This window comes from Nomia melanderi, chromosome 12 (genome assembly GCF_051020985.1).
Source record: "Nomia melanderi isolate GNS246 chromosome 12, iyNomMela1, whole genome shotgun sequence".
In the NCBI taxonomy this organism is placed as follows: Eukaryota; Metazoa; Arthropoda; class Insecta; order Hymenoptera; family Halictidae; genus Nomia; species Nomia melanderi.
Genome location: NC_135010.1, coordinates 8,563,037 through 8,590,916, shown reverse-complemented (window position 1 = coordinate 8,590,916; position 27,880 = coordinate 8,563,037). Strand labels below are relative to the sequence as shown.

General features: G+C 48.0%; 1 protein-coding gene across 6 annotated transcripts in view; it reads left to right on the top strand.

Moving 5' to 3' along the window:
• Window positions 1-27,880, top strand: part of fz2 (frizzled 2) — a 182,462-nt gene that overhangs the window by 57,471 nt on the left and 97,111 nt on the right. For 2 of the 6 annotated variants that reach the window (XM_076372521.1, XM_076372515.1), the window contains exon 1: window positions 24,069-24,866. The exons of 3 other annotated variants lie outside the window; for them this stretch is intronic. The gene's annotated coding sequence lies outside the window, so the exon portion shown is untranslated. Of the gene's footprint in view, window positions 1-346; window positions 407-24,068; window positions 24,867-27,880 lie in introns of those variants that run through there. One more of the 6 variants, XM_076372519.1, reaches the window with a different exon arrangement.

Below are 27,880 nucleotides of genomic sequence, written 5' to 3'. Positions count from 1 at the left end.
ACGCGTAAATTAAGATGTACGGTGTGTCGTAAGCGCATGTTCGTAAAGTGTCGTGTTAAGTGGTAATTTTATAATATTCTAACGGGACGTCCGAGGCCCGGCCGCTGTTTGCCAGCGGGACCGGACCAAGACACCGCGAGTACTACCGTTACGGTGTAACACGGCCGTACCCAGTGGTTACAAAGCGGTCGGGCCACGGGTCCGGCTGCAATTTTGTTGTAAACGGCCTATGCAAATTGGAACCTTATGGCACATCGATCAAACAAGCCGGCAACGGCTGGTATCAATGACACTGCCGGGTTCGCGTGGTAATTTCATTTTCACCGAGAGCTATCGTCCGCCTCGCAACCACGCCCCTACGACAGTTTTCGTGTTCTGAATGTGCGGCCGGAGGAGTTCCTTCCTGGTAAGAGAAAGTTGCGTAGGCTATTTATTTGTCGCGGACGCTTGGTGATTATATACGAGCTGCGACTGGTGTCTCGAACGGGAAGGGTGCGATTCTGCGTGGAAAAGTTAGTCTTGAATGCGGAATGATATATCGTGAACTCGTTTACCTGGAAAATTCAATTTCTTTTTAGAGCTAGTGTGTAATTATTACTAAATTATTATGGAAATGCAATGAAGAGAGCGGTATAGAACGTTTGAGGTGCCTATGTGACAATCTAGTTAGATATTCGTTATCCAACAGAGATGATAAATGCCGATTTCTTCGAAAAAGTAGTATCTAATTAAAATTACACGATTTATAAATGTGACGTGTCAAGGATTAAATGGAGAAATTTATAATCTACAGAAACACCGTTTTCCTCCTTGAAAAATGCTGCGTTTTAGCTTCCTCATGAATATCTATACACGAGTTCCGTACCACTGACCAACAATCCCTCGTCGCCGCGTAAATCATCCGGTCAGTGAGTGTTTCCTCCCGTAGAAATACGCGTTAATTGGACGACCGGATCGTGCGGCGCAAGGATAGACAAACCGCGCTAGTAGGACAGTTCGGGTCGCAATCTCACGGTGCAACGTCGAGCCCGTATCGCAATCAGCTTTTCAGAGGGAGATAAAATTGCTTCTATGTGTCACTGGACCGCGTCTGGCGGACACCGAACGACATGTACACCCACACGGGAGCCCGTTATGACGTCGAACGTCGGTTGATACAGTCGTGTGATAAACCGATCGGATAATTTTCAACGCTTAGATCGAACCTGTCAAGTCGCTGGCTCGCTTTGTCCGGCGTGTAGTACGCGTGGGACAACCGTAACACCCGTCGGGTCGCCGGTTGGAGATCGGCCATTGGTATGAAGACGTAATTGGGCCGGTTGACAGTTTCCGAGCATTCATTTGACGTGTGACATGATTCAGAAGCGTCCAGCCGTTGTCACATCTTCAATTGCCCTCCTCCGGAGGAGCAATCATCGGCCCCGTTGCTCGCGAGAATCGTTCGAGCGTGTGTTTGCGCGACATGTCTTTGTCCGGCGCGATTTCCTTTCTTATCTGTTGCGTCTGCGCCGGCCCGTAACGCGATTCGTACGGTGCACAACCGCGAAAAAGACAACCGCAAGCTTTCGCAAACGGAAGTCCGGCAGATAGGGTCAGATAGCGCTTCCCCGGAGCGCGAGTCGCCGTTTCGGAATGCAAACAGGGTCGTTGCACCGATGATGACTCTCGCCTTCCTTCGGTCGCACGTTCTCGAGTTCATATCGCGAAGCTTATGGTTAACTTCCCTTCCAGCAACCTAATTTAAAATACTTTACAGTAAAACAAACTTGCAGCAGAGGGTAGAGTAAATAAGTATCAAGTATCAAGTACTCGTAGCCTAGCCATAGCGACCGTAGCTGATCGTTAGAATTCCTTGCAGTTTCATAAAATTCTGTTTGTGCATCAACATTTTTCTACCGGTTAAGTACTGCAGGTTTCCACATTTTTCGCGCAACCATCCTCATCAAATACTCGATCTACCAACTCGAGGCAAAATAAATACCCGAGATGATCGTGTTAAGCTTCCATCAAGATCCCGGGACCAAGATTCCAGAACATCAGCTCCGAGGATCGTTCGCATCTGCAGGGAACGTTCTCTACCCCGCGAAAGTAGTTGACGAGCTGGTTCACCAGTTCAGCTTGATGTCTTGAGTTAGCACATCAGGCGGACAGCTGCGCGGAGAGGCACCGGGGCATGTTTGCTAGGCACTCCGGCATCTAATAACGTGCAATTAGCGTCCGGTGTATAATTACAATTAATGCCCGGCAAGAATTACCGCTTCCAACTAAACGGTTTCGATAAACAGGTTCTCTCCGGATCGTCCTGGGAAGCGAGCGAGCGAGTTGCGCGGCGCGGCGCGGCGCAGACCCAGGCAACGTCGTGGCACGCTGATAATTCACCTGGGAGGAACGAAACCTCCGCAGCGAAACGCGCGCGGAGCCTCGTTATCGCGCGAGGTTTCTATTTACCATCGAGTTAGCCGGGTTATAATCTGTTGCAAGGTGCACGGATCCCTTGTCCGCCGTCGCGGCGTACCGTTATCAATACCTGGAACACCGTGACGATTAACATAATCACTGTCTCGGCGGAAACGCTCTTTTTCACAGACACCGCGGTCGCGCGAGATTATCTTTTCGGCTCCCGGCATCTCGGCCTTGGACTTGCACGGCCGCGTACCGTGTTATTAAGGCATGGCCGCGGATCGTTACGCCGCGGAACGTTCGCGTTTCGTTCGCATTCGGCGTTACCATCGACTCCCCGATGAACTGCCGCCAATGCTTTCGATTCGGACAATGCCGCGGAGCACGCGATCTCGAAGTTTCCAGGTGTATGATCTTAACTCGGGAATTTTCATAGGCATGGCTGCAGTGCGGATTTTTATGCAAATTCGGGGTTTCAAGATTATGATTGAGGAAGTAGAATTCAAACGGAAAATGGTACTTTGTAACGAATATTGTGGAAAGTGTACTTTGAGTATTTCTCGTGTGCAGTGGAATTTTGTTGTAAATTTTCTATAAATACGAAATAAGTGTTTAGTGGGAATCCGATTTGAAACGCTCGTTGTATTATTGGGAGCAATGGAAATTTTGGTGGTCGAGGTAAATAAAACGCATCGGGGATCGGGGACATTTTTTTTTCGAGAAGCCTTTTTATTCGTTCGCCGATGTTGCGATGGAAGTTATCTCGTTTGCGGCAGAATCGAAAATACTGTGCATCGAGTCGCGAGATATCAAGGGCTGCAGGCTGAGAATAGAACGAGTGGCGCGTCGAACACCGCTGAAAATTATATTTCCGGCTCGGGATCAGCCCCCGTTTCGATTTTCCATCCACGGATAGTGCGCGCTGCATAATTGCGGGCGCTGCTGGTATATCTGTTTTCGCAGTATCCCGATGTTATTGGATTTTTCGATTGATTCGAGCCGTTGTCCATTCATCCGCTGGTACGTTTCACATTCTCGATTTTAGCAATCATAATCGCGGCGCCGCTGCCACTGTAATTGTACTTTTCACTCGAATGAATTACACTGATCAAGAATTGATCGGATATTCGCTTGATATTCGCTTTCCTGCAATAATGCGTTGAACTGGAATATTTAACCCTTTCGATTGATGTACCATTACCGCGGAGAATCCAACATTGCCAAGATGTTAATGAAACAATAGCTACTGCATACCTCTCTAACAGTGCAATTCCATTTTTTCCCTCTAAATACATGTAGAGGCTTACTGGATGCTAACAAAAATAAATTTACCACTAGCTTTGACAAGAATAAACATTACAACAAAATAGCTCCGCGACGCAAGAACGTTGAATAAAATCAGCAACCGCTTCAGCAAAGGAGAATTTAATAAAGCGTAACTTGCTTCCGGACCGTCTTGAGCAATGCGAAACCTTTTCCCTGTTCGATATTATAAATTCAAAGGAACAGGGGAAAAAGATAAAGGAATTACTTAAAAGCGTGGCGGGCCAGTGAAGCGCATCGCAAACTTTTAACATCGTTCCCGAATAGGAGGCAGCTAATTACAAAATATTGTAATGTAAATGAGCCGCGTACCGGCTGAGGCTCGCGTGTGCATTCGGCGGGGTTGTTCGAGGCGAAATTAGTTTCGCATTAATTTGAATAGTTCGAGGAGAGCCGGTCGCGGACCATAGTTGAACAACGACGCGTTTTTTCCGCAGATCCGGATTCCTAGCAGCGATCCCGCGGAACGTGGAATCGCATTGATGCGCATCCTCGAGCCGCGAGACGGCCGAGGAAAGGGATTACGAGATATAACTCGATTACAGTGTCTCGAGTATCCTTTATATTTCACTAGCGTGTTTTCTTTTGCCTCGACTGGAGTGCGCTCGCGACGGGTTAATTTTCTCTGGCTCCCGTCCCGACTCCAACCCCCGCCTATCCGTTCCCGCAGCGCTCGTTGCCTGCGCTCCCAGTTTCGCGATTCTCCGGCGATCCTCATCCCTTTTCCCGTGCGCGTAATATAGGGCCGAAAGGGAAAACTGCTGGAAAAAGTGTAAGACGGATATATTGGTACTGATACACGCGTCATTGGCGTGTTTGCGCTTCCAGAGCCAATATCCACCCTCCTTTCCCGCTGCCGGCGGGAGGAGCAGAATTAATGTAGAAATATCGGTCATCCCGTGCCACAGTACTTTTTAACAGGAAAGTGGCTCAATGCGAAGCTTATGCAAAGTTTCCGTCGTTGAATCACCTTCCGTCATTATCCTGCTGGAATTATTCTCGTCGACAGTTTCAATGCATCGACTCATACGCTCGAAAGAAATGCGTTTAACATTCATCTCTGTCCGGTATTTTATCATTAATTAATGTAATTACAACGCGCATCGAAATTTAATCTTTCCAAAGGCATTCCCGTATTCAGGCACGATTACGTTCATTTACAATACAGTCTGTAGGCTGAATTAAACAAATCATTGCTCTCATAACGATATCATAATATTCTCTTCCCTTCTTCGTTCTCGACTAACCATCATTTACAGAAACACGAACTCGCCGGGAAACTCCAATTCCAAACAGTCCCCGCATTACACCGAATCTCCAAAAATAATCCCTCGAACCAGCAAATTCTCTCTCACACATGCAACACCTTTTGTTCGGATGAACCGCCGTTCACCGACCGCCCCATCTAATTCCCCGATCCGCGATCCGATGCAGCGGCGATAAGGAAACGATACACACGGGAGCGGGTGATTTTATATGTAAAGCGGCCGATGGTTCCGTCCGGGAGAGAGAAAGCCGGTGCCCTTCGTTGCCCTGCGAGCTTCATCCCCCTGCTCGAACGGCGATGTAACCGCGATCGATTCGTTGGAGCGCGCACCGCACGAATTCCGACGGCGACGGGCACCGGTGCACGACCCACGCTCCTACGCGGCATTAATGCACCGAAACGTAGTTACAGTTTGTAACTCTATTTTGAGGGACATGCACGAAGGGGGTGGCCGACGGCGGAGCGGGGACGGAGGGGACAGACGTGGAGACGGCGAACGCGCCCCCCGTGTTCCTCTGCAGCGAGGATACGTCCGTCCAACCCAGGGACCGCCACCCTCTCGCTCGCAATATTCTGCGGCACAGATAACGTTAACGGTTATGACGACGTCGCGGCTGAGCCGGGATGACTGGGACAACATAGAGCCGGGCATGGGGTTCCTATGTATATAATTCGAGAATTACCGACTGCCTCGCCCTCCAACAACCCCTGAAACCCGCCCCGCCCCTCCAACTTCGCGTCGAATTCTCTCCTTCCGCACGGAACGCCCGTAACATCTGTGTCGTAATTATTCCGTGCACGCTCTCGAAAGTGCTCGGACCCCGCTGATCGATCGCCGGCCGCTTGTCGATCGTTTAAACTGGCTTTCGACGTCGCCGAAGGAAGCGTGAGGGTTAGGGGCGGACGTTTACGTGAAGATGATCGCCGGCTACCGGCGAACTGGTCCTGGGGAATCGATCTTCGGCGCTGGTTGATTGAGACCGGTGCGGTCTGAATCAATTATGAAATAGGGTAATGGGATTGGAGTGTTATTTCGTGTCTTCAGGAGCTCGCGGATTCGGAATGATGAGAGGTTTTCAATGGCGTTGGATGTGCTTTTGTTTTCGTCGTTCGTATCGGCGTTTTGTGGGAGGTGTTGATCGGGTGTTTTCTTTTGTAGTAATTTTTATTTATAGTAATATCAATGATACTCATTTTCGTCAAAGATAATCTGTCGTTAAATGATATAATAAATAAAATATACCAGTCGTCTATAAATACCTCCGTTTCATATATCTAATTAAAAACAAATCTTCCCTCGGAAACATAAAATCTCAAGTCACTAGAATTAACGAAGACATCTTAAGCTCGAATCTGCAACCGTTCACCCTTCGCATAAAGAAAAATAACACCGGGAAACCAGAAGCCGCAGATACCGGAGGAGAAGTCCTAAAATCACGCGAAGTCGGTGCCGCGATGAATTATAACGCGAGGCGGGTACATGCCCGCGGGGTGTAAGCACCAATCGTAACTAACAAATGAACTACCGTAAACTCGATACCGTGGCGCGCAGCGGCCGGCCCCGGTGATTTATGAAACGTTGGTAATGGCGGCGGTGGGTGTCGTAAATTAAAGGAGGCCCGGGCGTCATACGCTTTAATCCGGCGTTGTCTTCCCATCTGCCGTCGGGATCATTGCGCGTTGCGTCCACGCACGACAAATTCTTTCCGTCTGATTAATTTCCTAGTGGAAATTAATCACCGGCGAAGGGGGTGGAAAGCGAGAGACACGGAGAGGGGGCCTTGCGAAACGAACCTCACTCGGATTCGGTCCGTTGATCTGCGTACGCGCCGCGTCCGCAGCGGAACACACGGCGCCGGGAGGGGTTCCGAACAAGGGAAACCGAGAAAAAGGGGGTTCAGGGGGCGTTCGGGACCCCTCGAAATATTGATTGACATCCGGGTGACAGATTTCGCTGGCCACACACCCTTTTTCGCCCTCGGACTGCAACGTACACTCTCGAACACAAAATTCGTGTGCGGGCACGGACGTGTGTACACGCTCCGACCGCCACAGTTCCTTCAAACGCCCTTTGTCATGCTGATTCCTGTTGGCAACGTAGCCACCGGTGTTCAATCAAAACGCGACAACCCTCGTCCAGTTTTATCTAAGATGATCTAACTTCTTCTCACGTCTGCGGTTTCGAATCGCTCTGGCCGCGGGACACGTGAACCATGAATCTTTAATGCTGTCGAATTACGAAGTTTGATTGCCGCCCGCTGAGTTATTACTTACTCTTTGCTCGAATGCCTCGCGCAATGGGAGATGATGCCGTAGCGAGGAAAGTTCAATATCGTACCGGATGAAGTTTTTTTCACGAGTGTCGGAATTAGGTGTTTCATTCTTTCTACGCGATCCTGTGGATCTTCGGGGAACTTGGATAATGATTGCTTGTTTGAGGATAGTTGCTAGGTTGCTTGATCTGCTGTTCTAGTGCGTTTAATCAAATAAAGTCCTTGGTTAGTAATGGAATTCTAACAAGTTATTAAATAACGAGTTAAATAAGTGAGATATAGGTATTCAGTATAGGTACTGAATGTATACAGTGTATATAAAGGAGTTGTTATTTCAGATGGTATCGAGTAGCGAGTGAAAAATATACTGCCACTTGTCATCACAATCATTTTCTCATTGAGAAGAATACAATTACAAATATTATGGTAACTAGAATATTTAAATTGCCAAATCAGAATACGCCCGACAACTCGCTCGGCAAACCTCGAATAAATTAAAAACAAACGAGATAAAGTTTCGTTAGGAAGCAGCTCACGTTGTATTATCAGATCGAAATCAGATTGGCCGCGGACCACATGGATCCTGAGATCGCGTATCCCGGCCGAGCTTAACTCATCCTTCCGCCCCATTTTTCCGCGCCGACCGTTCGGAGTTTGGGTTACCATTCTCTCGTGTAAGAGGATTAAGATATTACTCGAGCGTGGCGGCGAGCAAGCGTCACGAAAACACGGGCTTTAACACGCTTTATTCGCTTCGTGAAAATTCACGTCTGAAAGTGCAATCCCATCCCGCCTCCCTCTCGTGTCTGAGGGTTTACGCCGCGCGGAAAGAGGGTTGGCGAGCATAAAATCGCTCGTGTACACGCGCGTGCATACACCTACTTGCCGTACTCGCCCTCCTTCCTTCATCCCTGACTTCTTGAAACGGATTTCCTACCCGGCTCACGTTTATTGAACATGTCTCTGACGACTCTAGTTCGGTTACCATACGCCGGCGGCCAATATAATTGCACCACCGTGTGTATTCGGCAGGAATTGTGTTAATTTTTTAACTCATCGAAGGCATGTCTATTTTGAATTATTTTGTGGTTCTTCGTAGTTAATTGTATTTTATATTTAAACTTTGAAATCCTGAAGGAATTACTGCTACTACAATTGTTCGTTCGAGGGTTGAACTGAAAATATTAATCTTCTTTAAATAGTGCTACTTTTTGGCTGAGATTGTACGTTCCAAGGGACGTATTAAACTTAATGCCTTTCAATTAGGGAGTTCTTTTATCTTCACAATTTTCCGAAAGTTGGAGCTTGAAGTACGACAAGGAACCTCAAGTTTTCAACCCCTAAACACTTGGGCGAATTCAAAGTTTCCCCATACCTGTATCATGTCAGCCCTGATGAAATTACCTACATCCTAATGAAACTTTAAGGCGCAGCAAACTACATGGGGCTGGTATCCAAAACTTCTAGTACCCCGAAAGTTTTTACAGTATCACCTCTTCGAGTGACTTCATCTTATGTTCGTAGGAACTTCCACGTGCACGCTCTATCCTCTTACAAAAATCGAGTTCGCATATAACTTAAACAGTCAAAAACATCCTCTTCGTAAATAAGCAAAGTTCTCAAACACTTTCTTACAAATTTTATCAACCGACAATACTGAAAGTACTAATTCATCACACCAAAGACTCTTAAAGTGCAGCATCCTTCAGTCATAAGTTGACTTTCGATAATTCACGAATATTAATAATCACATTATCCAAATTACGATAAATTTCATAAACGAATGACTTCCAAGGAGTGATTGCTCCCAAAAATAGTTCTCAATCCTTAAAAATTTCTAAACCACTTCAACCCCTATGTCATCAATCTAGAGACTTCATTTCTTAAGCTCTCCTAAAATTTAACAAAACTTGACTCCATGTATAAACATCTCTACACCAATTTTCAAAAATAAAAAGAAATCATGCAAAAATATTACACTACTTTCATCTCAACAAACGAGAATATCTTGGCCGCATAAGAGTAACAAAGAACCGGGGTCGAGACATCAGCCTTAGCTGATGAGTTCGTTGAGCTACCTGGCGACTTTAGAAAACGGAAACAACGTGTCGAAGAATATTCAGTCGCATCGGAGTCGTACCTCGGCACGGCGCGCGTAAAGAGAGCGCAAGGGTCCGCGGGCTCTCTCTCCGGGCGGGCTCTCACCCTTTCGCGCCCTTCTTGCGCCATTCTTTTCCTCTAGCATCGGCGCATGCACGATGCCCGCGCGCGCACACACTCGCCCCGCGTAGCCGGTGTTCGAGACTCGACGGCCGCGTCGATGAATTCTTTGATCCGCACTGTAATTAGTTGGTGGCAAGGCACCGGAGCCCCGTTCCCCGTAACACCAGGAGCCTAGCGAGCGCAGCCGGGGTAGCGAAAATGTTTGAGTGGCGATCAAAGTAGTACGACTCTGCCCTGTGCCGGGCTCACCGGGGGCAGCAGCCAAGGGTGGCAGCGCTAAGGAAAGAAGGGTGAGGAGAAGAGGGCGGAAGCCATCCCCGTCGCCGACGCCGACTCGCGCTATTGCCGGCTAGGCTCCCATTGGCGTAGCTTCCGATGACTTTCTCCTTCTTCCTTTTCTTCGCCTTTTTTCTTCCGCCGCTTCGCTCCCGTCCTTCCCCCTCCCTCTCGTTCGGGGATAATGGAAAGATACGGGATTACGTAATTTCTGAACGGAATACACGGGAAACATGTTTTACTTACGCTTGCTACGGAGGCTGTTGATATTGTTAACACCTTGCGCGCTGTCAGAGGAAATTTGCTTGGCGCAATTTATGGAGTGGAAAGGTGTATGGAGGGTTGATTTTCATTGCTGATGGTTTTCGCGTATTAACGTTGGAATGATTCAACTGATTTTTATCACCTTCTCCCTTGATTGGAGAATTTAGTTTACGAAGTTGATGCATGAAATATATAAATGCTTAGCAAAGAAAGGTCAGTGATACTGAATTTAATACTGTCGATTGACGAGGATGTTGTTAAAAGAATATTAGTTATTCTAGTTATTCGTGTTACTAATATTAGTATTTATCAGAAAACTTTCATCTCACTAAAATCAATTGTAAAAAATGTTCTAACGCCAGTAATAACTACCGTAACACTAAACGTGTTAAAGGGTTGATCGATCGTCGCGTATCCCAAGGGAAAGAACTTCACGAGGTATCGAACGCGACAAAGAACGGTCAAAATAATTCGAGAGAGTACTACGCCAGTGTTAGAGGGCGCCGTATGACACGTCGAGTGCGGCACTCCGCGCCCTCAAAGCACCGCCGCCATCGTCTTCGTCGTCGACGACGACGACGTCGTGTCCCTGTCGTCGTGCACGGCGCGCGGCGTCCTGCTACCGGCATTGCTTCCACCGAGACGCGTATCAGTGTGGGAATTTAATGCATCCGCGGGAAGAGCGACGATGGATAAACGGAACGCCACTCGACACTCGCTGCTGTTGCGAATGCAACGCGTCCTCCATTCTTGGATATACTGGGTGTCCGTGAATTGTGAGGGCAAACTTTCCGGTCGCCTGTTATTAACCGCGCTAACGAGAGAGGATCACATTCGGACGGCCAAATTTATCTTTCAATTATTACCGTTTGAACTGTGACTAAGTCTCTGAGCAGTCAGTGACCAAGTCTTCTGCGTATAGTATCATAAATGCATAAGACACAGTTAAACAAAGGATTTCGTTAAAATTTCAGGCAATATATTATTATCCCGACAATGAAACTCACTATAAAAGAAATAGATTTCATTCTCACTTTTTAGACTCTACCTTCGGCAAATGTACATTTATATAAATATTCTTTGTATACCGGTGAGTACTGAAACTAAGATTCACCCTAAAATTGCTAGCACGCTAAAGCGGCCAAGCAGGATTAAATGGACACGTGTTGGTCAATGTACCAGCAAGTATCCGGCGCGTAGCGGAGCGACGCGTATCTCCTTTAAACCGGATCCATTTGGAAATTCGCGAGGCAAAGGGTAGTCGCATTCAATTTTCGTCCGACCTGTTAATTTGGCCGTAGCCACCTCGACAGCTGCCGGCGCGGCACGGCGGCCGGCCCGTACAGACGATTTTATGGGGATCCAGAAGCCTCTTCTTCCCCATTTGCACACCGCACTACATCTGTTTCGCGTACCACTAATACGCAAACTTAACCTACGGCTCGTCTACGTATCCAATTGCGGGGCGAACGTGAAAATTGCTGAAGCAGCATCTGGAGCAGAGCATCGGTCTTTCGCTCGCTAGTTTCTCGTTTCCCAACCCCCAGCGCGAGTGCGCGCGAGCGCGAGCATCGAGGGTAAATGAGCTCGCGAGCCTACGCAGCAGAAACTAACCAACATTTTCACCGGTCGACCCGTTCCCTCCGACTCCACCTCTTTTTCTCCCTTGAAACAATCGCGTGCACCTGAAGGGGTCGTGTAAATTCCAATAGTCTGAAAGTCCGTCGTCGCGCGGCGTCCGTCGACGGTTCGTGACGTTCGTCGAAGTTACAGCGGAACGACGCGAAGTCGCTACACGGTTCAACCGCCGCGTTCGTACGGGGAAAGCGAGGAAAAAATCATCCGTTTGTTTGGTTACTCGAATTGATTCCTCGCGATCGCCCGTTCCATTTATTCCCCTCTTGCTCTTTCGCGCGCTGGTTTTCCCGTTTTTATCCTTTTTCTAGTTTTTCCTACCAAACTCGACGGAACCGACATCTGCGCGACTGAATAAATCATTCGAGCGATCGGGTATTCGTTTGCGCCGCGTCCTCTCTCGTGCTCCGATTTCCTACGACCCGAATTTTCAAACAAATTTCCCCGGAACGGGAGGGGGCGTTGGGAAAAGTTGCGTCGTTAAAAAGTAAATTTAAATCCGGCGCCGTTTTATTCCGGAATTAATGAAAACACAGCGGTCGTGGCCCCCGGGTCTGGCAGTTCTTGAAACGCGGCCCGGGCACACTTCAATTCCAACCGCGTTTCGCGGCCGGGACTCAAAGCAACGCCATCACAAACAGTTCCCGAGTTGTTGTCGCGAAATTGTTCGAGGTAATTACACATTGATACTTGCGCCGGAAACATCGAGTGGAGAGCGAGAATTGTATCGTGTACCAATATTTGTCGTCCGGCTACTAAATGTTTCGGTCGGCGACTCGTGTGCGTCGCTGCACACGCTTGTCGATCATTAACTCGTTCGCGGCGTACGAAAATATGAATATGTACTTGTGTAATACTCTGTCGTTATTATAACGTTTCGTTTTATTATGTTCAGCGGGAGTATTTTGTAAAGATGGAAAGCCCTTTTTTGCGAGTCACGAATGACACGAGTGAAGAAATAGGTGTATATTATACAACATTGTATAATAGTAATTATTATTAGTATTCATTTATTGAGATAATCAATATAAATAATACTATAACATAGATCAGCTCTTCAAACTGAAATTACTTCACCTCAAATCAAACTATCAGAGAAACGTCGCAACACATTCTCCAAGAACACAGTAATTCCTATTTTTAACCGGCACCGATTTCATCCGTTCACATATCACGTTCCGAGTCTCCGGAGGACAAAAAAACCATGCCAGACGATGGGATTCACGCTCGCCCTTCGACCCACGTTTCTTCGCCTCTGCCTCTCTCCCTCCGTTCCGACATATCTCACAATATTTCTCACGGACGTCCGCAAGACGCCATTTTCAGCTGGATGGCTCATAACGCGGGGGTGCGTCGCGAGTAGCGCGCGTTCCAAAAAAGAACCGCAAAAAAGAGGGGGCGAGACGGCTGACAGGCAGCGAACAAGAGATACACGTAGAGAATATACTTTTTCCCGGACGTTTCTTAGACCGTGTTCCCGTGTTTCTTCGTCCTCGATTCGCTTCGATCGTCGTCTCCAAGTTCTCGCCCCGGGTTTTTCTTTTTCGTTCCGCCCTCTGTTTCCTTGCTTCTGCCTTTCGCCGTCGTTTCATCGACGACCCGGTGACTCGTTCCGCGACGGCAAACAGAGCGGACAGAAGAGAACAGAAGTGTGGCTCTCGGGAAATTTTCGAATCCGTGGTCAACGAAGCGAGAAGTGTGCTCTCTGACGGAAAATTATGCCGCGCGATGTCTTTGAGCGCTGCGCCGCTCGTGTGTCCGATCCGATTCGTCGCTAACGAGAGGCCACCGTCACGGAAAAGCCAATAGCGCGGCCGGCTCTCTGCGAATTTTCCAGCCCCCAGTCGCGCCCGACCCCCTGAGAGCAGCGTTCCGCCGATGCTCGCCGATGAATTTCGTTACAAAGTATATACAAGCCGTTGAACGGCCGCAAAAAGATAGGACCGGGCTTGTGGAAGCATCGAGGATGTTTGTAACCCCCGGGGGCGGCCTCTTTATACTCGAGCACGCGTACGTTGTGCCCCGGCGTGCTCGACGATCTTCCGTTTACAAAGAGGCTTCGGCACGGTCAACCTAGCGCACTGGATCGTCCTTCTTGCCTCTCCAACCTACTCGCCGATGAAATATAGATCGAACGGAGAAGAGCTGTTAAGGGGGTCCTCTTGTCTAGAGGGTTGAAAAAACGGATTTCCTCTTTTTCCATTTTCTTTGACGTTTTTTCTCTGTTCTTTACGTTGTTTCCTGAAATTTTTGTGACCTATGTTTCGAATGTTCGTATATTCTTTTCCTGAAAGAAGTTAGCGAGGAACACGCCAAGTTTTTAATTGCAAAAGTTTCGAAAATGAGAAGTTTAATCATTCTTTCGCTCAGACGCTGAGTATTTATACGAAATCACGTTAATCTCAAATTTATAAAAAATGAAGATTGAATGCACATTCGTCACAATGAAGAATTCTCCAGCCACGGTCAACTTCGAATAATTCTGTTCACGAACACGCGCACGAGTATTCTCAAGTTCATTCAATCCTTGCAAAAACCAAATTCCAAAAGACTGCTCGAAAACATCGACTCCGCAGCCCCTCGAGAGCCAGAGAACGAGCCAGCGGAATGGGGATGCCCATAGCGGGAAAGTTTCATCCGCGCAGGCACGCGGAACGTCCACCATCCGATGCAGGAAGAGGATGCTCGGGGACCGAAATCGTAATTGGATTCGAAGAGGAGCGAAGCGGGCGGCGATGGGAGGGTAGCTAGCGAACGAACAAGCGGATACGCTCTAGAGGGAAAGAGAGAGAGAGTGGGAAGCAGAGTATGAGAGAGACAGAGAGAAAGACAGAACGGAAAGGGAGGATCCTCTTCGGCTTCATTGGCCGACCCCGGCGATGTCACAAAGTATAATACGAACTAATTACCCCGTCGTCGGCAAAGCTGCACTCGACTGCCACTCCGGGACAATGAGTGGGCACTTCCGCGATGTTTTCTGCATACGCGGCATCGGGAGCCAAAGGCTTCTCGCGGCACGGCCGCGAAAGAAACGCGGCCCGATGGGGTGAGACACAGGCCGCTGTCTACGCGGTGGCGGTTGCTCGAAAGGGGCGGAGGGAAGTTCGAGGCGAACGAAAACGACGGTGACGAGAGAGCGCGTGCGACGGAGATAAAAGGAGGAAGAAGAGCCTTCTTTTTGGTTGATTAGCCCCAACGACACAGAAGACAGCGCGCGAGTGGTGTACCGGTGATCGTGACGCGTCACAAAGCCCCGGCCAAGTCTCTCTCTCTTTCTCTCTCTTTCTTCCTCTCTCTTCCTCTCGTAAAAGACACCGTGAAGGGATAAATCAAAGCAGGTACCATCCAAACACGATGACCATCGTGCGAAACTCCGAGGGAAAAATACTGTAATTAGCCCCTTATACATCCGTCCTCCAAACCCCCCACCCGGGGGGACACGATTACTCTGCCCACCCCCTGACGATATAGCGTGCCCCACCCAGCATCCCAACGAGCAGCGGCGTCTCTTTCGCTCTTTGTCGGCGAAGAGAAAGCGAACGTTCGACGACATTATCGTTGTACGTGGGTGGAGAGTCAGGACCTATTTCCCTCCCCCTGGCTCGCACCGCGGTCCCCCCACTGCCATCGTGTGTGTCACGAGCGTGCCCCACACCATACGCGTTCGGGTCCCCTTAGCGAGTACGCGACCGGCTGATGGAACACAACCGGCAGGCGGGGGCGTGTAGCCGAGGAAACTTCAAAGCTCCCGAAACGATTGTTCGGCAACGCTCCCGCGTGTTCCTCGTGTACCTCGAGAGCCACCGGGGCGTTTCGAGGGCGGTGGGCGCTGCGCGGTGGGGGCAAAGTACCCACGAATATACACCTACCCCTTTGATTACCTCGGCGGTACTCTTCTTGGTCTTCTTTTTTTTCTTCTTCGAGCTTCGAAAAAAAAAAGTCGAGTGAAAGAGGGAGAGAGAGGCGAAAGATAAAGGGTGTATGTGTGTGTGTGTGTGTGTGTGTGTGGAACTGACGGAGGACCGGGAGGTACAGAGAGAGATGGAGAGCATAAAGTTGCCGGGCTCTATGCGGATGGAAAAGGGCGAGCCTCTCGTGAGCAGGAACGGTAAAGAAAGAGGAAAAAGGGCTGGAGGGGTGGACGAGCACCGTCACCGAGATGAAGAACAAGATGCTCCACATGATGCATCTAGCCAGAAGGACCGCGTCCGCGCGGCCGCGTGTATAGATGTGCGCGTACGACGACGGAGAAAAGGTTGCCGGGTCGGGAAAGGTTCGTTGGTTTTACGAGCTCTCGTTTGACCCGTGTATTATGCCACAAAGTAAGAGGCCGCCCGCACCGCCTCTAATAATTAATCTACTATTGACTCTTGATCCTTTTATGCGGTGAACTTGAAAACATCCCCGGAAAAACATGGGAAATTGTCTCCTCACCGAGATACCGCCGGAGCCGGAAAGTGATGCTTGTGTACTTTCATGACTTCAGAGAAAGAGGTGTAGAGGCGACCCCATCCCTGTTTCCGCGTTGTCCTCTGAGATGGTTGGATTTTTATTAGCGAGATTCTTTGAGCTGGATACTCTATTTGAAACATGCCAGCGAGGTGTGTTCAGGTAAACCATCCTAAAGCGTGCACCCTATACATTATTGATATCATATGAATACTGCAAACTTCAATATCCTCTAAGTTAATCATCAGTCTCTGTAGATATTCATAGCACCATGTTAGCCGTACCTTATGCATATACATATATTATTTATTTAACTGCATATAAGGTGATCATTCTCTGAAATAACTTCGTCATTAACCAACTGTTACTCGCGAAATGCAATAGCGGTTCAAAAAGAATTACTAGATTTCTGTATACGCATAACGAGCCCTCAACACGCCGGTCCTCAATCTTCGTCTCTCCGAAACGCGCCCAGCCCGTCGCAACAAGCTCGCATCATAATGGCACCATTGATTCATACCGCTATCAGCATGCATAATTAACGCGGGCTAAATCACTCCACTAAATAATCGAAGGAATGCGCATCGCACTCGCTGAAGGAACACGTAACTCATGCCTCGTCCACTTAGCCGATGAAGACGAAGTATTCTTCGCCAAGTGGAACGCAAGAAAGGCAATAAATAACATGGCCGAATAATAACTCTCGGGAACGAAATTATCAATCGAACAAGCCCCGATGATTCACGAGACTCGGCTCCCCGTCCAGTAAATCCGTCTCGTAATCATCCACCGGTGTTAACGCGGCGCCGATCGTTGCGCGCGCCGCGGAATAGAAGAAAAATATGGGGATGATTCTGCCGTTTACATTTTACCGCGGTTACGATGCATTATTCATGCGGTTGTTTCAATTTCGCGGATAATCGTCGGCCACTATTTCACCGGAGCGGAGTAACGAGCTTTCGAAAACAAGATCCACCGGTTCCCTCCGTTCCCCACCTGCCGCCGGCTACGCCCCCACCGAGCGAGGTTATTAATTTCATGTGCAGATTTTTACGACAATACCGGTCGGGCCGGCGCAAGCCGGCGAAGTCGATACAAGCGTGCCCCTACCCCGTTCCCCGGACAATGGTCACGTACGATTTCAATGCCGATTCACGAGCTATTCATCAGGACGGTTCGCGCGCACGGCTTATCTCCCGTTTCCTTTTCTACCTGCAACCCTCTGGCCGCGCGTTGCACCGGCGTCGGCGGCGGCGGTGGCGGCCCCGGGCCTCTATTGTGCACGCGGCTCGGACGTTACGTTCCTCTTCCTGGTCGCTCACGCGACGAAACAGAGACACGCGCGATACTGCACGCGAGAAGACCAAGTGGACGGAGGAAGCATTTACAGGCGTTTATCGCCGCGGGAATGCCCCGCGCACGGATTTCGTCTCGTTAGCGTAGCGCCATTTAGGGGAGACCCGGGACGGTAGGAAGTCGGGAAGTGACTTCGTCTTTGTTTCCATTTAGTGGGTGTCACGCGATCGGGGACAACCAGGAATACGATAGTTCCCTTGTAACTTGGAGTTTTGGCGATATGACGATAGAGGGTAGTAGATAGTTAGATACTTTGTCTTTCCCCTCGTTGATTGGCCTCGGTAGTATTCTTACTATAGTATCTACTCATCGGTATCTGTTCTTTCTTACATAATCGAGACCTTATGGGGGGAGAATCTTAAGACATCTCTCTTTGTATTGAATCACAAGACAACTGCAAAGAGGAAAACAGTGAAAGATAAATAAACGATTTTCCATTGAGGTTGCCGGAGAGCGACACTAAAGGGGTAAATCTCGAAACAAACCCTCCCTATCGTTCCGTTCGCTTTGTACACCGGTGCGCCGTTCTTTTCTTCGACTGCGGTCGAACCTACCCTTTATTTCTCGTTTCAATTCCCGTTGCCACCCCCTCGCGTGATTCACTGCGCTCTTCGTCCGCGCCGATACCGAACATCGGGGGCTAAGTACCTGCGCCGAAGGTATAACTCATTTGGTATCGGGCCACGGACACGTTTCCCTTCGACCCCTGCTCCCGCCACTATCGCCGAGAATTACGAGCGTCATTACCATTAGTCGCGGTAATATAGTAGACGGTCCGCTACACTCACGCGTCTAAGCAGATACCGAGGCCCTAAGTTTCAGCGGCGCTCGCCACGGTGCCCACGGTGCCAGCGATGATGCCTGTCGCTGAAAGGAATGTTACCGCCGAATGCTCACGGTTATCGCGTTAAATGGGGGCCGCCGCGCCCGGACGCCCGCGTTACCGCGCTGAAATATGTGCAACTGCACTCGAATTGAAAAATTACTTCGTCCCTTAATGCCTTACCGGGAATACCCCTCCCGCTCTGGCTCTCTGTTGTTGCTTGAAAGCCGGAGACGGTTCGGGGAAGCAGGGCTGAAAGTGTTTGTTAATTTATAGTTCTACGAATTGCTCAATTTCAGCCCGTGATTAGAAGCTTTGGAAGTTAATTCTTTTTCCTTTTATTGAAAACTGTCGTAGTTGGGAGTAGTTCGATGTTGTTCGGTACAGTAAGTCTAATAAATAGGAATTATATAGTAATATTATTCTGAAGGTATGAAATCTTGATCGAACTCCCTAAGAATGAACTAATTAAAAAAGAAAAAATTGCTTTTGTCGCCCATCACTGATTTCGAAGTGAGCGTCAGCGTGTTAAGTGCAGCGATAGTTATACCAAGAATATTAACGCTTAACTGACTGAAAGTATTTCAAGTTTATTTATCGCCAATAAATACGGTAACGTAGATAACAGACGGAAACAAATTCACAGAGGTGTTGTAGCACGATACTTAACGTGTTAATTGTAAACAGTACAACAATGATAATGATGAAAATAATAAAATGATTTTTACTGCCATGTACACAGCATTGGGCACAGTAAGTAAAAGTGCCATGCTATTTATATAGCGACATTGCTCCGTTAAGAGTTAATGACTTCAATTTTTTTCATTCGTTGGATTCCTGAGCACCGTTTCAGCAACAAGTGTTGCCTTAATGTTTGGCGAATGAAATTGGAACGAAGTAAACGTAGAATTGAGAGATTAACTGTATCGGCAATTTGAGAAAATGAAATGAAATTTAAAAGCCAGAACTTGTTATACATGGAATGCAACTTGTTAATAACTTTCCGTATGCTTATTCCGTGCGAACCTGCCATACTACACAGTATCTAGTATCTTACCCGTTACATGATTCACGACTGGGCAACAATTTTCGAAAAAAATTGATATTCTGTAGCACGCAGGTGCCATTTTGCCGTAATAACATGTTGCCTTTTACCTGCTTCATCAGTATTTAGCGTGTCGCCGGAAATCACCGATTTCAGCAGGCACGAACAGTGTCAATTCATTATTATATATAATTCAGTGCACCATAAGAATAATGTATACAATTTTCATGCAAATTTGACACTTTGTCGACGAGAATAGCATCAATGCCTATCACAAAGTAAAATGTGAAGAAGTAAAAGAGATACCTCACTATCTTCTGTAGCAGAAGAAAGTATTCTTTATTATTATAATAAAGGAAACTTCGATTCAGTTTATTCCTGTTTTTACTCGTTAATAAAGTATCAGTAGCCACTAAACATAAAAACAGTTAATAACACGGTAATAGTCTTCCAAGAAGAATAATTTCAAATATCAAACATCGGTAGTCACCGAACACACTGCGATCCGCCATCAAAATAATTCAATGCAAAATCCTCAAGATAAACTCATCACATGTTAAAAGATATTCTCAAATATTCTAAAATCATTCACTTCCAACCATAGCCAAAAACGTCCACCTTCGATCATCCCTTATCAACCTTCTGTTTCACGAAACCGTGCCTAAAGGGTTCACACAAACGCCTCGCATCGCGAAGTGGCAAGCGATCGGAAGCGGATAACCCAAGGAACAGCAATTAATGTTCTATACCTAACAATGGGGAAAGATAAAACGCGAACAACTGCGACTAATTCGATTAGGATACGAATCAACGCAGCAACGTCTCACGTGACCGTTCGCGATCAGCCGAACATTTTAAGTGAAATTTCTGTCGCGAGGCGCGAAACAAACACGCGGTCATCTCGATTCGATCTGCCTCTGGAACCTGCGGTATCTCGACTCAAGGTCGGCTGATGTAGATCCGATCAACGGCTGATCGTTCGACGGGAGAGCCTCGTCGTCGGTTACGGCGACGGGTCGCGCCCGCCTCTCGGCGAGTTATTAATATCTTAATTACATCCGACTCGTTTTTGCGAGGACGTCTGGTCAATCAGTGTTACAAGACAGGACGAGATTTCGCGGGATTAAGCCCACGGCGTGTACGGTCCGTCCCCGCTTCGCGTGTTCCAGGTCAACGTGACGTGCGCCGGGACTTGCCCGAGCACGCGATTAAGTCCGCGTACCATATTCAATCTAACGCGATACTGAGAAAGTCCAGGCCCTGTCTCGCGAACAGATTTCTCTCTTCTCCATTCTTTTTCCGTTCGCATCGGGTCGAACATCGCGCACACGTGGCAATTAAACTGTCATTCCCTATCAGAAGTGATTATTAACATTGTCTAGTAAACCGAGGTATTCTGCCTTATAGGGTTGATCGGCAAATATTACTGGCTGATGAATTTATGTTTGTTGAAAGATTCTTGTCCGTGTCGGTCTCTTGAATACTTTGTTACTCTACATTGCGTGATGATAATAACTATAATATCTATAACTCAGCCCTATAGATTTGATCGGCAGGTATTGTTAGCTGATGAATTTATGTTTGTTGAAAGATTCTGAGCTGTGGCGGTCTCTCTAATATTTTATTACTTTACATTGCATGATGATAATAAGTATAATGCTGTCTGTGTAATAATTAACATGTTTCTGTCGGAAACAATAGTGATTATGGGATAGCAAGAAAAAATGGTGATTTAGATAAAACGAATAATTATAGGTCAGATGTAACACTTAAGAGTTACTGCGAAACTTATTCCAATATAAAATGTCTATTATATTACAAGTATCTCGCAATCTCCACACCCTGCATTACGTTCTCAAAATGTCTACTACCATTTACATAATAATACGTGGTCGGAAAGGGTAGGAGGCAAGAGTGACGCAACCTCGTTACAATCACTTACAATTCTATCCAGCGGAGAAGACAAGAAAAACCCTCGCACTCTCAAATTTATTCTCCCCATTACACGCCAATTTCAGGAGCTACCACGAAATTCGACTCAATACTTTACACACCCTCTCAAACCTATTAAATACTCATTCAAAACCATTCACCCAATGTCACTATCTCAAACTAAACACGACAGACACTCACCACCAGATATATTCTTCCATAAATATATAAATACTTCTCCGAAAACCACCATCCCCTATTACCCTCCCGACAATCAAAAACGCGGTAAATCCCCGTGGCGAAATGAGAAGCTCCGGCAACTTCGCAAATCGCAAACAGAAATATTCCAGCCCGCCGCGCGTTCCGACGCCACAATTAAGACCGCGTATAAATATTCAACTAACACGACACCGAAATCGTTGCCGCCGCGTAAACAGGGCATAAATTCTTTCGCGTGCGCTCGGCCGAACAGCACGTTCACACCTGGACCGAACGCGGGGCATTTTTTTGTTCATCCCCCGCGTCGAGCGACGCGGAAAAAGAGAGCCAGAGAAACGGAGAGAACGGTTTCCGGTAGCCGGAGGGCCAATTAAATTCGCCGCGGTAACGGGATGATAATTCCGCGGCCGTTGCGCCGGTGAATAATCGAGCGGGCCAGTCGGTATCGATCAAATATGTTAAATCGAACACACGGCCGGCCGGGCCGCGATACTCCGCGGAATCGGAATTAATCGCGGCCATTGAAACGCGGAGCGCGGGGGCCCTCCGATCGGCCGTGTAATCAATTGCATATTCAACGGCGACACGACGGATGGTCGAACGAGGGACGGGGAGCGGAGGGGGTGGAAAAAAAGCGCGGCAAAACACTCGAGCCAATATCAATTCATCAAGGGTTAAGAGATAATTCGCAGCAGCGTTGCAGCGTCACGTGGCCGCTTGATTATTGCTCGGAAAACGAACCGTAAATTTTTTCAATGGACAGAGAGAGAGAGAGAGAGAGAGAGAGTGGAAGGGATGAGAGGGAGGTTTGACTCGGAAGTGACGGCCGCTGTTCGATCGCCACAGGGCTCATTTCGTGTATCGTCGGAATAATGGGAAACGGAATGATAATATTGGGCCGCGCGGAGTGCGTTTCAATCGGTGCCGCTTGAATATTTTAATTGCCCCCGACGTAAGCGGCGAGGTTCTTCTTTCGTCGGCTTAACACGGCTAGCAAACACACTTCGCTCGAGGTTTTAATCGAGCAATCGCAAACATTTGTACAACGGGTACGCCTGTGTCGCAGCGCTGTGCGTTGGCGGCGGCTTCTTGCGCGGTTGATACCGCGCTTTGCTCGTGGCGGCAAGTCACACGCTACCGAAATCGAGAAGAGGTTTACAGAAGGGAGAGTGATAAACGAGAATTATCGCTGTATCGTTGCGGGTTGGTAGATGTCATTTTTAAACGTTCTTCACGCTTTCGCTGGAATTGTTCTTTTTGGCTGTTGTAGCTTCTGGTTTAATTTTGTTGGTTTTGATGTTTTATGCTGGGTGTCAAGATGGTGGTTGCTCTTGTTTGACGTTTGGAATTTTGTTGACAGGGTGATTAGTAATGTAAAGAATGAGTAATAATAAAAGAGGAATGTTTTGGTTAGAAATAGCGTGGTCTTTGTAATGGATAGTGGAGGGTCAGACGATGTTTTTGCTTTTCGTAATGATACATAGAGTTTTACTATTAGGGAAACCACAGGAAGTTGGTGAACTACCCTTAAATGAAATCAACTCTGCACTAGTAACAATCTTACATGAAATGTTAACAAGAGAGAATCACGCTGAATGCTGTATAACGAAATAATTGAGCTGTCAGGGAAAGGGTAACGAATCAGCAAACTATCGCTAAATAAACCCAATCCAGTATACGTGGCGCTCACAGATAAAAAATGTAATTACCTCCACCTCACAGTGAATGCACAAATGAGAAAATAATTCCCTCGCTTGACAGTTGCTCTGAATATTCTGTACCGAACAAATTTCACCAGCGAATTTCGACAAATTACGAAACCACCCTAAAAATAATTCAACTCAATACTCTCCGGACACTTTCAATCGGAAAACTCATCCCCCATCCATGCACAAAAAAATCCACACCCTAAACATCTTCCCCGAACCCAAAAAAGCACACTTATTTACATACAAATTTGCCAGCCATTTTAAACGCACTTGAATTTCCATAATCTCATAAGAAAAAGTACAGTACAAATATTTTCACAAGAAGATAACCTGGAAACTCTAAACCCAGAAGCATCCCGCTACAAAACAAGCCCAACGAAATTCCAGTACGTTTACCACAAAATTGCATCAACCAAAGTGCCAGCGATCTCCCACAATCCGGCAAAATACTTTTCCAAACGTCAGTACAAGAACGCATGAAAAAGCAACACTTCCGCGTCACGGGGGCACAAAGGAGGGACGCGGAAGCGAGTGAGCGAGGCGTCTTCGATTGGTCGGCAGGGTGGAAACGGTTTTCCGGCCGTTGTTCGAGCCCCGTCGACGTTCCATCCATCAGAACGCCGGGAGGCGGGCGGATCGGGAGCAGTGTGCGGCGGTGGCCGCGACTTGGGAAAGGTCGGAAGTCGCGGGCGGCACAGGATCGATGGCGCGGAGGCGATGAAAGAAAAGCATCCGCGCGAAAGGGGCAGTCGCGTACAGGCGATGCGACGCGTCTTTATCGGCGGTTGCGTTCCGCCGTCGTCGCCGTGGCCGCGGCGGAGTGTGCGCGTGTTTCGCCGTGCACACGGGGTTGCGGCACACGCTCCCGGCACTCTCAGCATCGGCACGCACACCCTCGTATACCTAACAGCCGCGCGAAAGCGGCGTCGTTGGAGGGGGAGGACTGAAAAGCGAAAACGAGAGGCCTGGGTGGCGCGGGCGGCTGGTAGAGGGAGAAAGAGACGTAGACGGGTGTACGCTTGCGCGCGCGAACACGCGCACTTCTCGCGAGCGTCGATAAAAGCGAGCGCCGCCGGGCGGAGCGTGCATTTCTCGCGCGCCTTCGAGACCGGCAACCCGGCCGACGCGCCCCGAAACTCTTCCGGAACCGAACCGCGCACCGAGTTTCGGAGCTGACGAGTCTCGAAATTGAAAACAGATTCTGCTTAACGAGACAACAGTTGGACAGGTTTCGCTTCAGTAAAACAGAGGTGTCCGTGCACTATTGTACCGGTGCATTCCTGCGAATTGGGGATGTTAGAGGGTTGACTGAACCCAGTGGGGACTATCGCCTGAGAGACCGACGTGACTGTTTGCCGAAGTGTTAGTGAGGATTATTGGGAGGTGAAGTTCGATGGAGAAACGTAGCGCGACGGACTGAGGCTGGCCAGTGCAAGTTTTCCGGGAGGAGGATCGTTTTTGCGGCTGATGGATCGTTAGATCGCAGGTGGCGAGAACAGACGCTGCCGACTGGTATTTCCGCGTGGTGAATCGGAGCTTTTATCGGTGCCATAAATCGTGACTATGTCGGGATTCCCTTGTTGTTGACGGGACTCGGGTTGAGGGACTTGGTACTGCTGGAAGACACGCGCGCGCGACGATTTACTGCGAGCTAATCGGGACCGGCAATCAGGTAAGAGGCACGCCGTGCGTAGAAATTTTGATAAGGAACTCTGCAGGTGTTATCGCCGGTGTTGGGAAACGATTGACGTAGCTGCTGGCAAGCTCGGACTGTGATTTCGGTCAGGGGAATTGATTTAGTGATTTCGGGGATTGCCGGTGTGCTGGGATTAGTAGCTGGAGTAGCGAGATTGGAGTCCAGTAATATGTAGTAGACTATGGTTGGTGGGGATTGGAGGGAGTCATTGAAAGTCCAGCTAAATTCTCGAATCAAATTGTAATTTAGTCTTATTCAACCTTTATAATGGTACCTTCCGAAGATTAGAACATCATATAAATAGCCTGATCTATTAAATAAAACTTGAATTCAATCCAAAATCAAACTTCATAATAATTCATTCCTACAGAACTCCTGACAAGATAATTTTACAACGAACAGTCTCGAGTCTCGATCAATATTTCTCATTAAAAATCTCATCCAACATCTGAAGCAGTCCTCTAAATATCAGACATTCCATCCTCTAATAAACAGCATTCAGCGGGAATATTACACTGCCAGACGTTAATTATCACAAAAATTCTCCAATACCTCATAACATCGATTTCCCCGTCAACCGTGGACGCATAAACACACTCGGCCCGCTAATAATTCCAACGCATATTTGCCCACAAGGTGTGCGGCCCGTCCCAATATCTGGCAAACGCATCGCCGCGGCTAAATACCGGGCAGATCGATTCGACGCGCCTAGTTTCTCGTTCTCCCCCGTCTGTTTAGTATACACGGGCCGTCCGGTTCGGTCTCGCGGCGATAGAAAAGCATCTTATCGGGAGACTCGCCCCGGCCGACGCGGCGCGGCGAGGGAATAGAACGGCGTCCCTCTTTGTCCGAAGGGAAGCGAACGCAAACTCACCCCCGCCGGCTCGTCACGGATCGCCCCCCTCGTAACGAGCCGCTTTGAATCGGACACACTGTCGCGTCGAAGCTACGCGACGTTTCTAAGTGGCGGTCCCGCTTCATTAAACTCCGTTATCCGTCGGGCCACCATTGTCCCAGCCCGGCTGAGTCCCCGGGACACCTGGCCGGGACCGCGCGCGTTCATGACAATGTGTCCGCGCCACCCGCGCATTATTTCACGATTATTCTGCTTCGAGGTCTCGTTCCAGCCGACCGATTGCTGGTTAACGTATTGAACGCCACGTGTGTTGGACAGGGTGCTTCCTTCTGAATTCAGAATATTCTATATGAGGAACTACGTAGAGTGTAGAATATTTTTTTATTTGACGCTTCGGTTTCGAGATTGTCACGGTTGGATTGTCAAGTGTATTACCGAGTAGAGAATGCTTAATGTATTTTTTATAAGTTATTAGTAACCTTTTCGTGAAGAACGAATGACGCGTTGGATGATGGTGGCAGTAATTTAAATGCAAAAATTCTTTATGTTATTATGATTTGATTATATAGGAAATACAGCGTTGTATAGGAATTAAAAATTGTTTTGTGTGTTGGATGAACCTCATATTTCTTGGCTACACTATATTTGCCGGACATTTACCATTTTCAAAAGAAACAAATTTTTAAACATAAAAATTCGTTGCCCTATGGGTCAGCCTTAATTTTACACTTTGACGTTCAATGTGTTAATTCGGCGGCAGGAAAAAACAGCACAGACTGCGCGCTCGTTACGACGCATTGAACGCCGAAAAACGCATATGCACCCGTTTGACTCGCAAACAACGCACCGAAGGGCGCGCCGACTGCAACCCTTTTCCCATACGGCGACGCTGCGACGGGATTCGATGCGATCGAATGTCCATCCGTTAGCGAATGCGATTTCCGTGGCTTAATATTCGATACAGGTATCGGTAGGTTACGCCAGACGAATTTCGAATAGCTTGTTGGTAAATTCGACGAGCTCTGGGAGAGGAAACTGTTCCGAATATTGGAAACACTTTACGCGTAATTGGCTGGAAGTGTTTTGGTTCATTACGTTCTGAGCAGTGCGGCTCAGCGGAGTGTGGTTCCCCTGGGAAGCCATTTTGAACGGCCGCTGGTAAGCCGTGCCTCGAAGTCAACGTGCTTGTAGTTTAGCCGTTGTGACTCCGAGAAACTAGATTTTTCATTCAGCTTGCGTTTCGGTTCGTTGAAACTGTAGTTACTTCACCTTTCTACAACCCTTCTAAAACATATATTTAAATTCTTCCCTGATCCTTATTTCACAGAAGTTTTTTCAGGAATCTTATATCATTTTTACAACCATAACACGTTGACGTACACTCGTTCCCAAGATCAATCTCGGAAACACCTTCCTTCGAATATCCTTTCCATGTTGCAAAAAGTTAGATGAAAACGTCTTCCAAGAAGTATCTTTTAGTTTGATTTTTAAATATTACAATAATCGCCGTTAAGTTACTACATTTCATTAATTCTGTTACACTCAAAGAAACAACTATATAACCAGAACAAGTCCATTAAAAGCTCCAACATAGATCCACCGATAACACAAGACCAACCGAGGAGCCGCAAAGACATTTCGTCCGACTCGATACCTCCGCGCATAACATTATCCACAAGCAACGGCGCTTAATGCACACGAACATCCGCGCGGGGGTTGTCGCGGCAGCGATTCAGCGTCACGCAGCGCAGTCAGCAATTATTACGCCGTAAATGTACAACAGATCGCGTATCTGAATCTAAGAGGGTTGGAACAGCCGTGTCTGGCCGCGTAATCCCCGATTCAAAGTAGAACTCGTCGCGACTATCTTGACGTTCGCAACAGTAAGCAGCCGTGAACCCTCGTTGATCGCGAGGGGGATGGGGCAGTGGGTGGTCGGGTTAGCACGACGCGCGCGGGGTCGATTGGCGAGATAAAAGGGCGGCGGGGGCGCGCGTAGTTTACAAAGGGCGAAAAGGAGAACGGGACAGGTGTACGGCGCGAAAGCGGGGTATCTAGCCGGCGCAATTACCTGCCGGCAGAATTAGCCGGCCGCCTGTGAATCACAATTAATTCGTAATTAAATCCTTTGGCT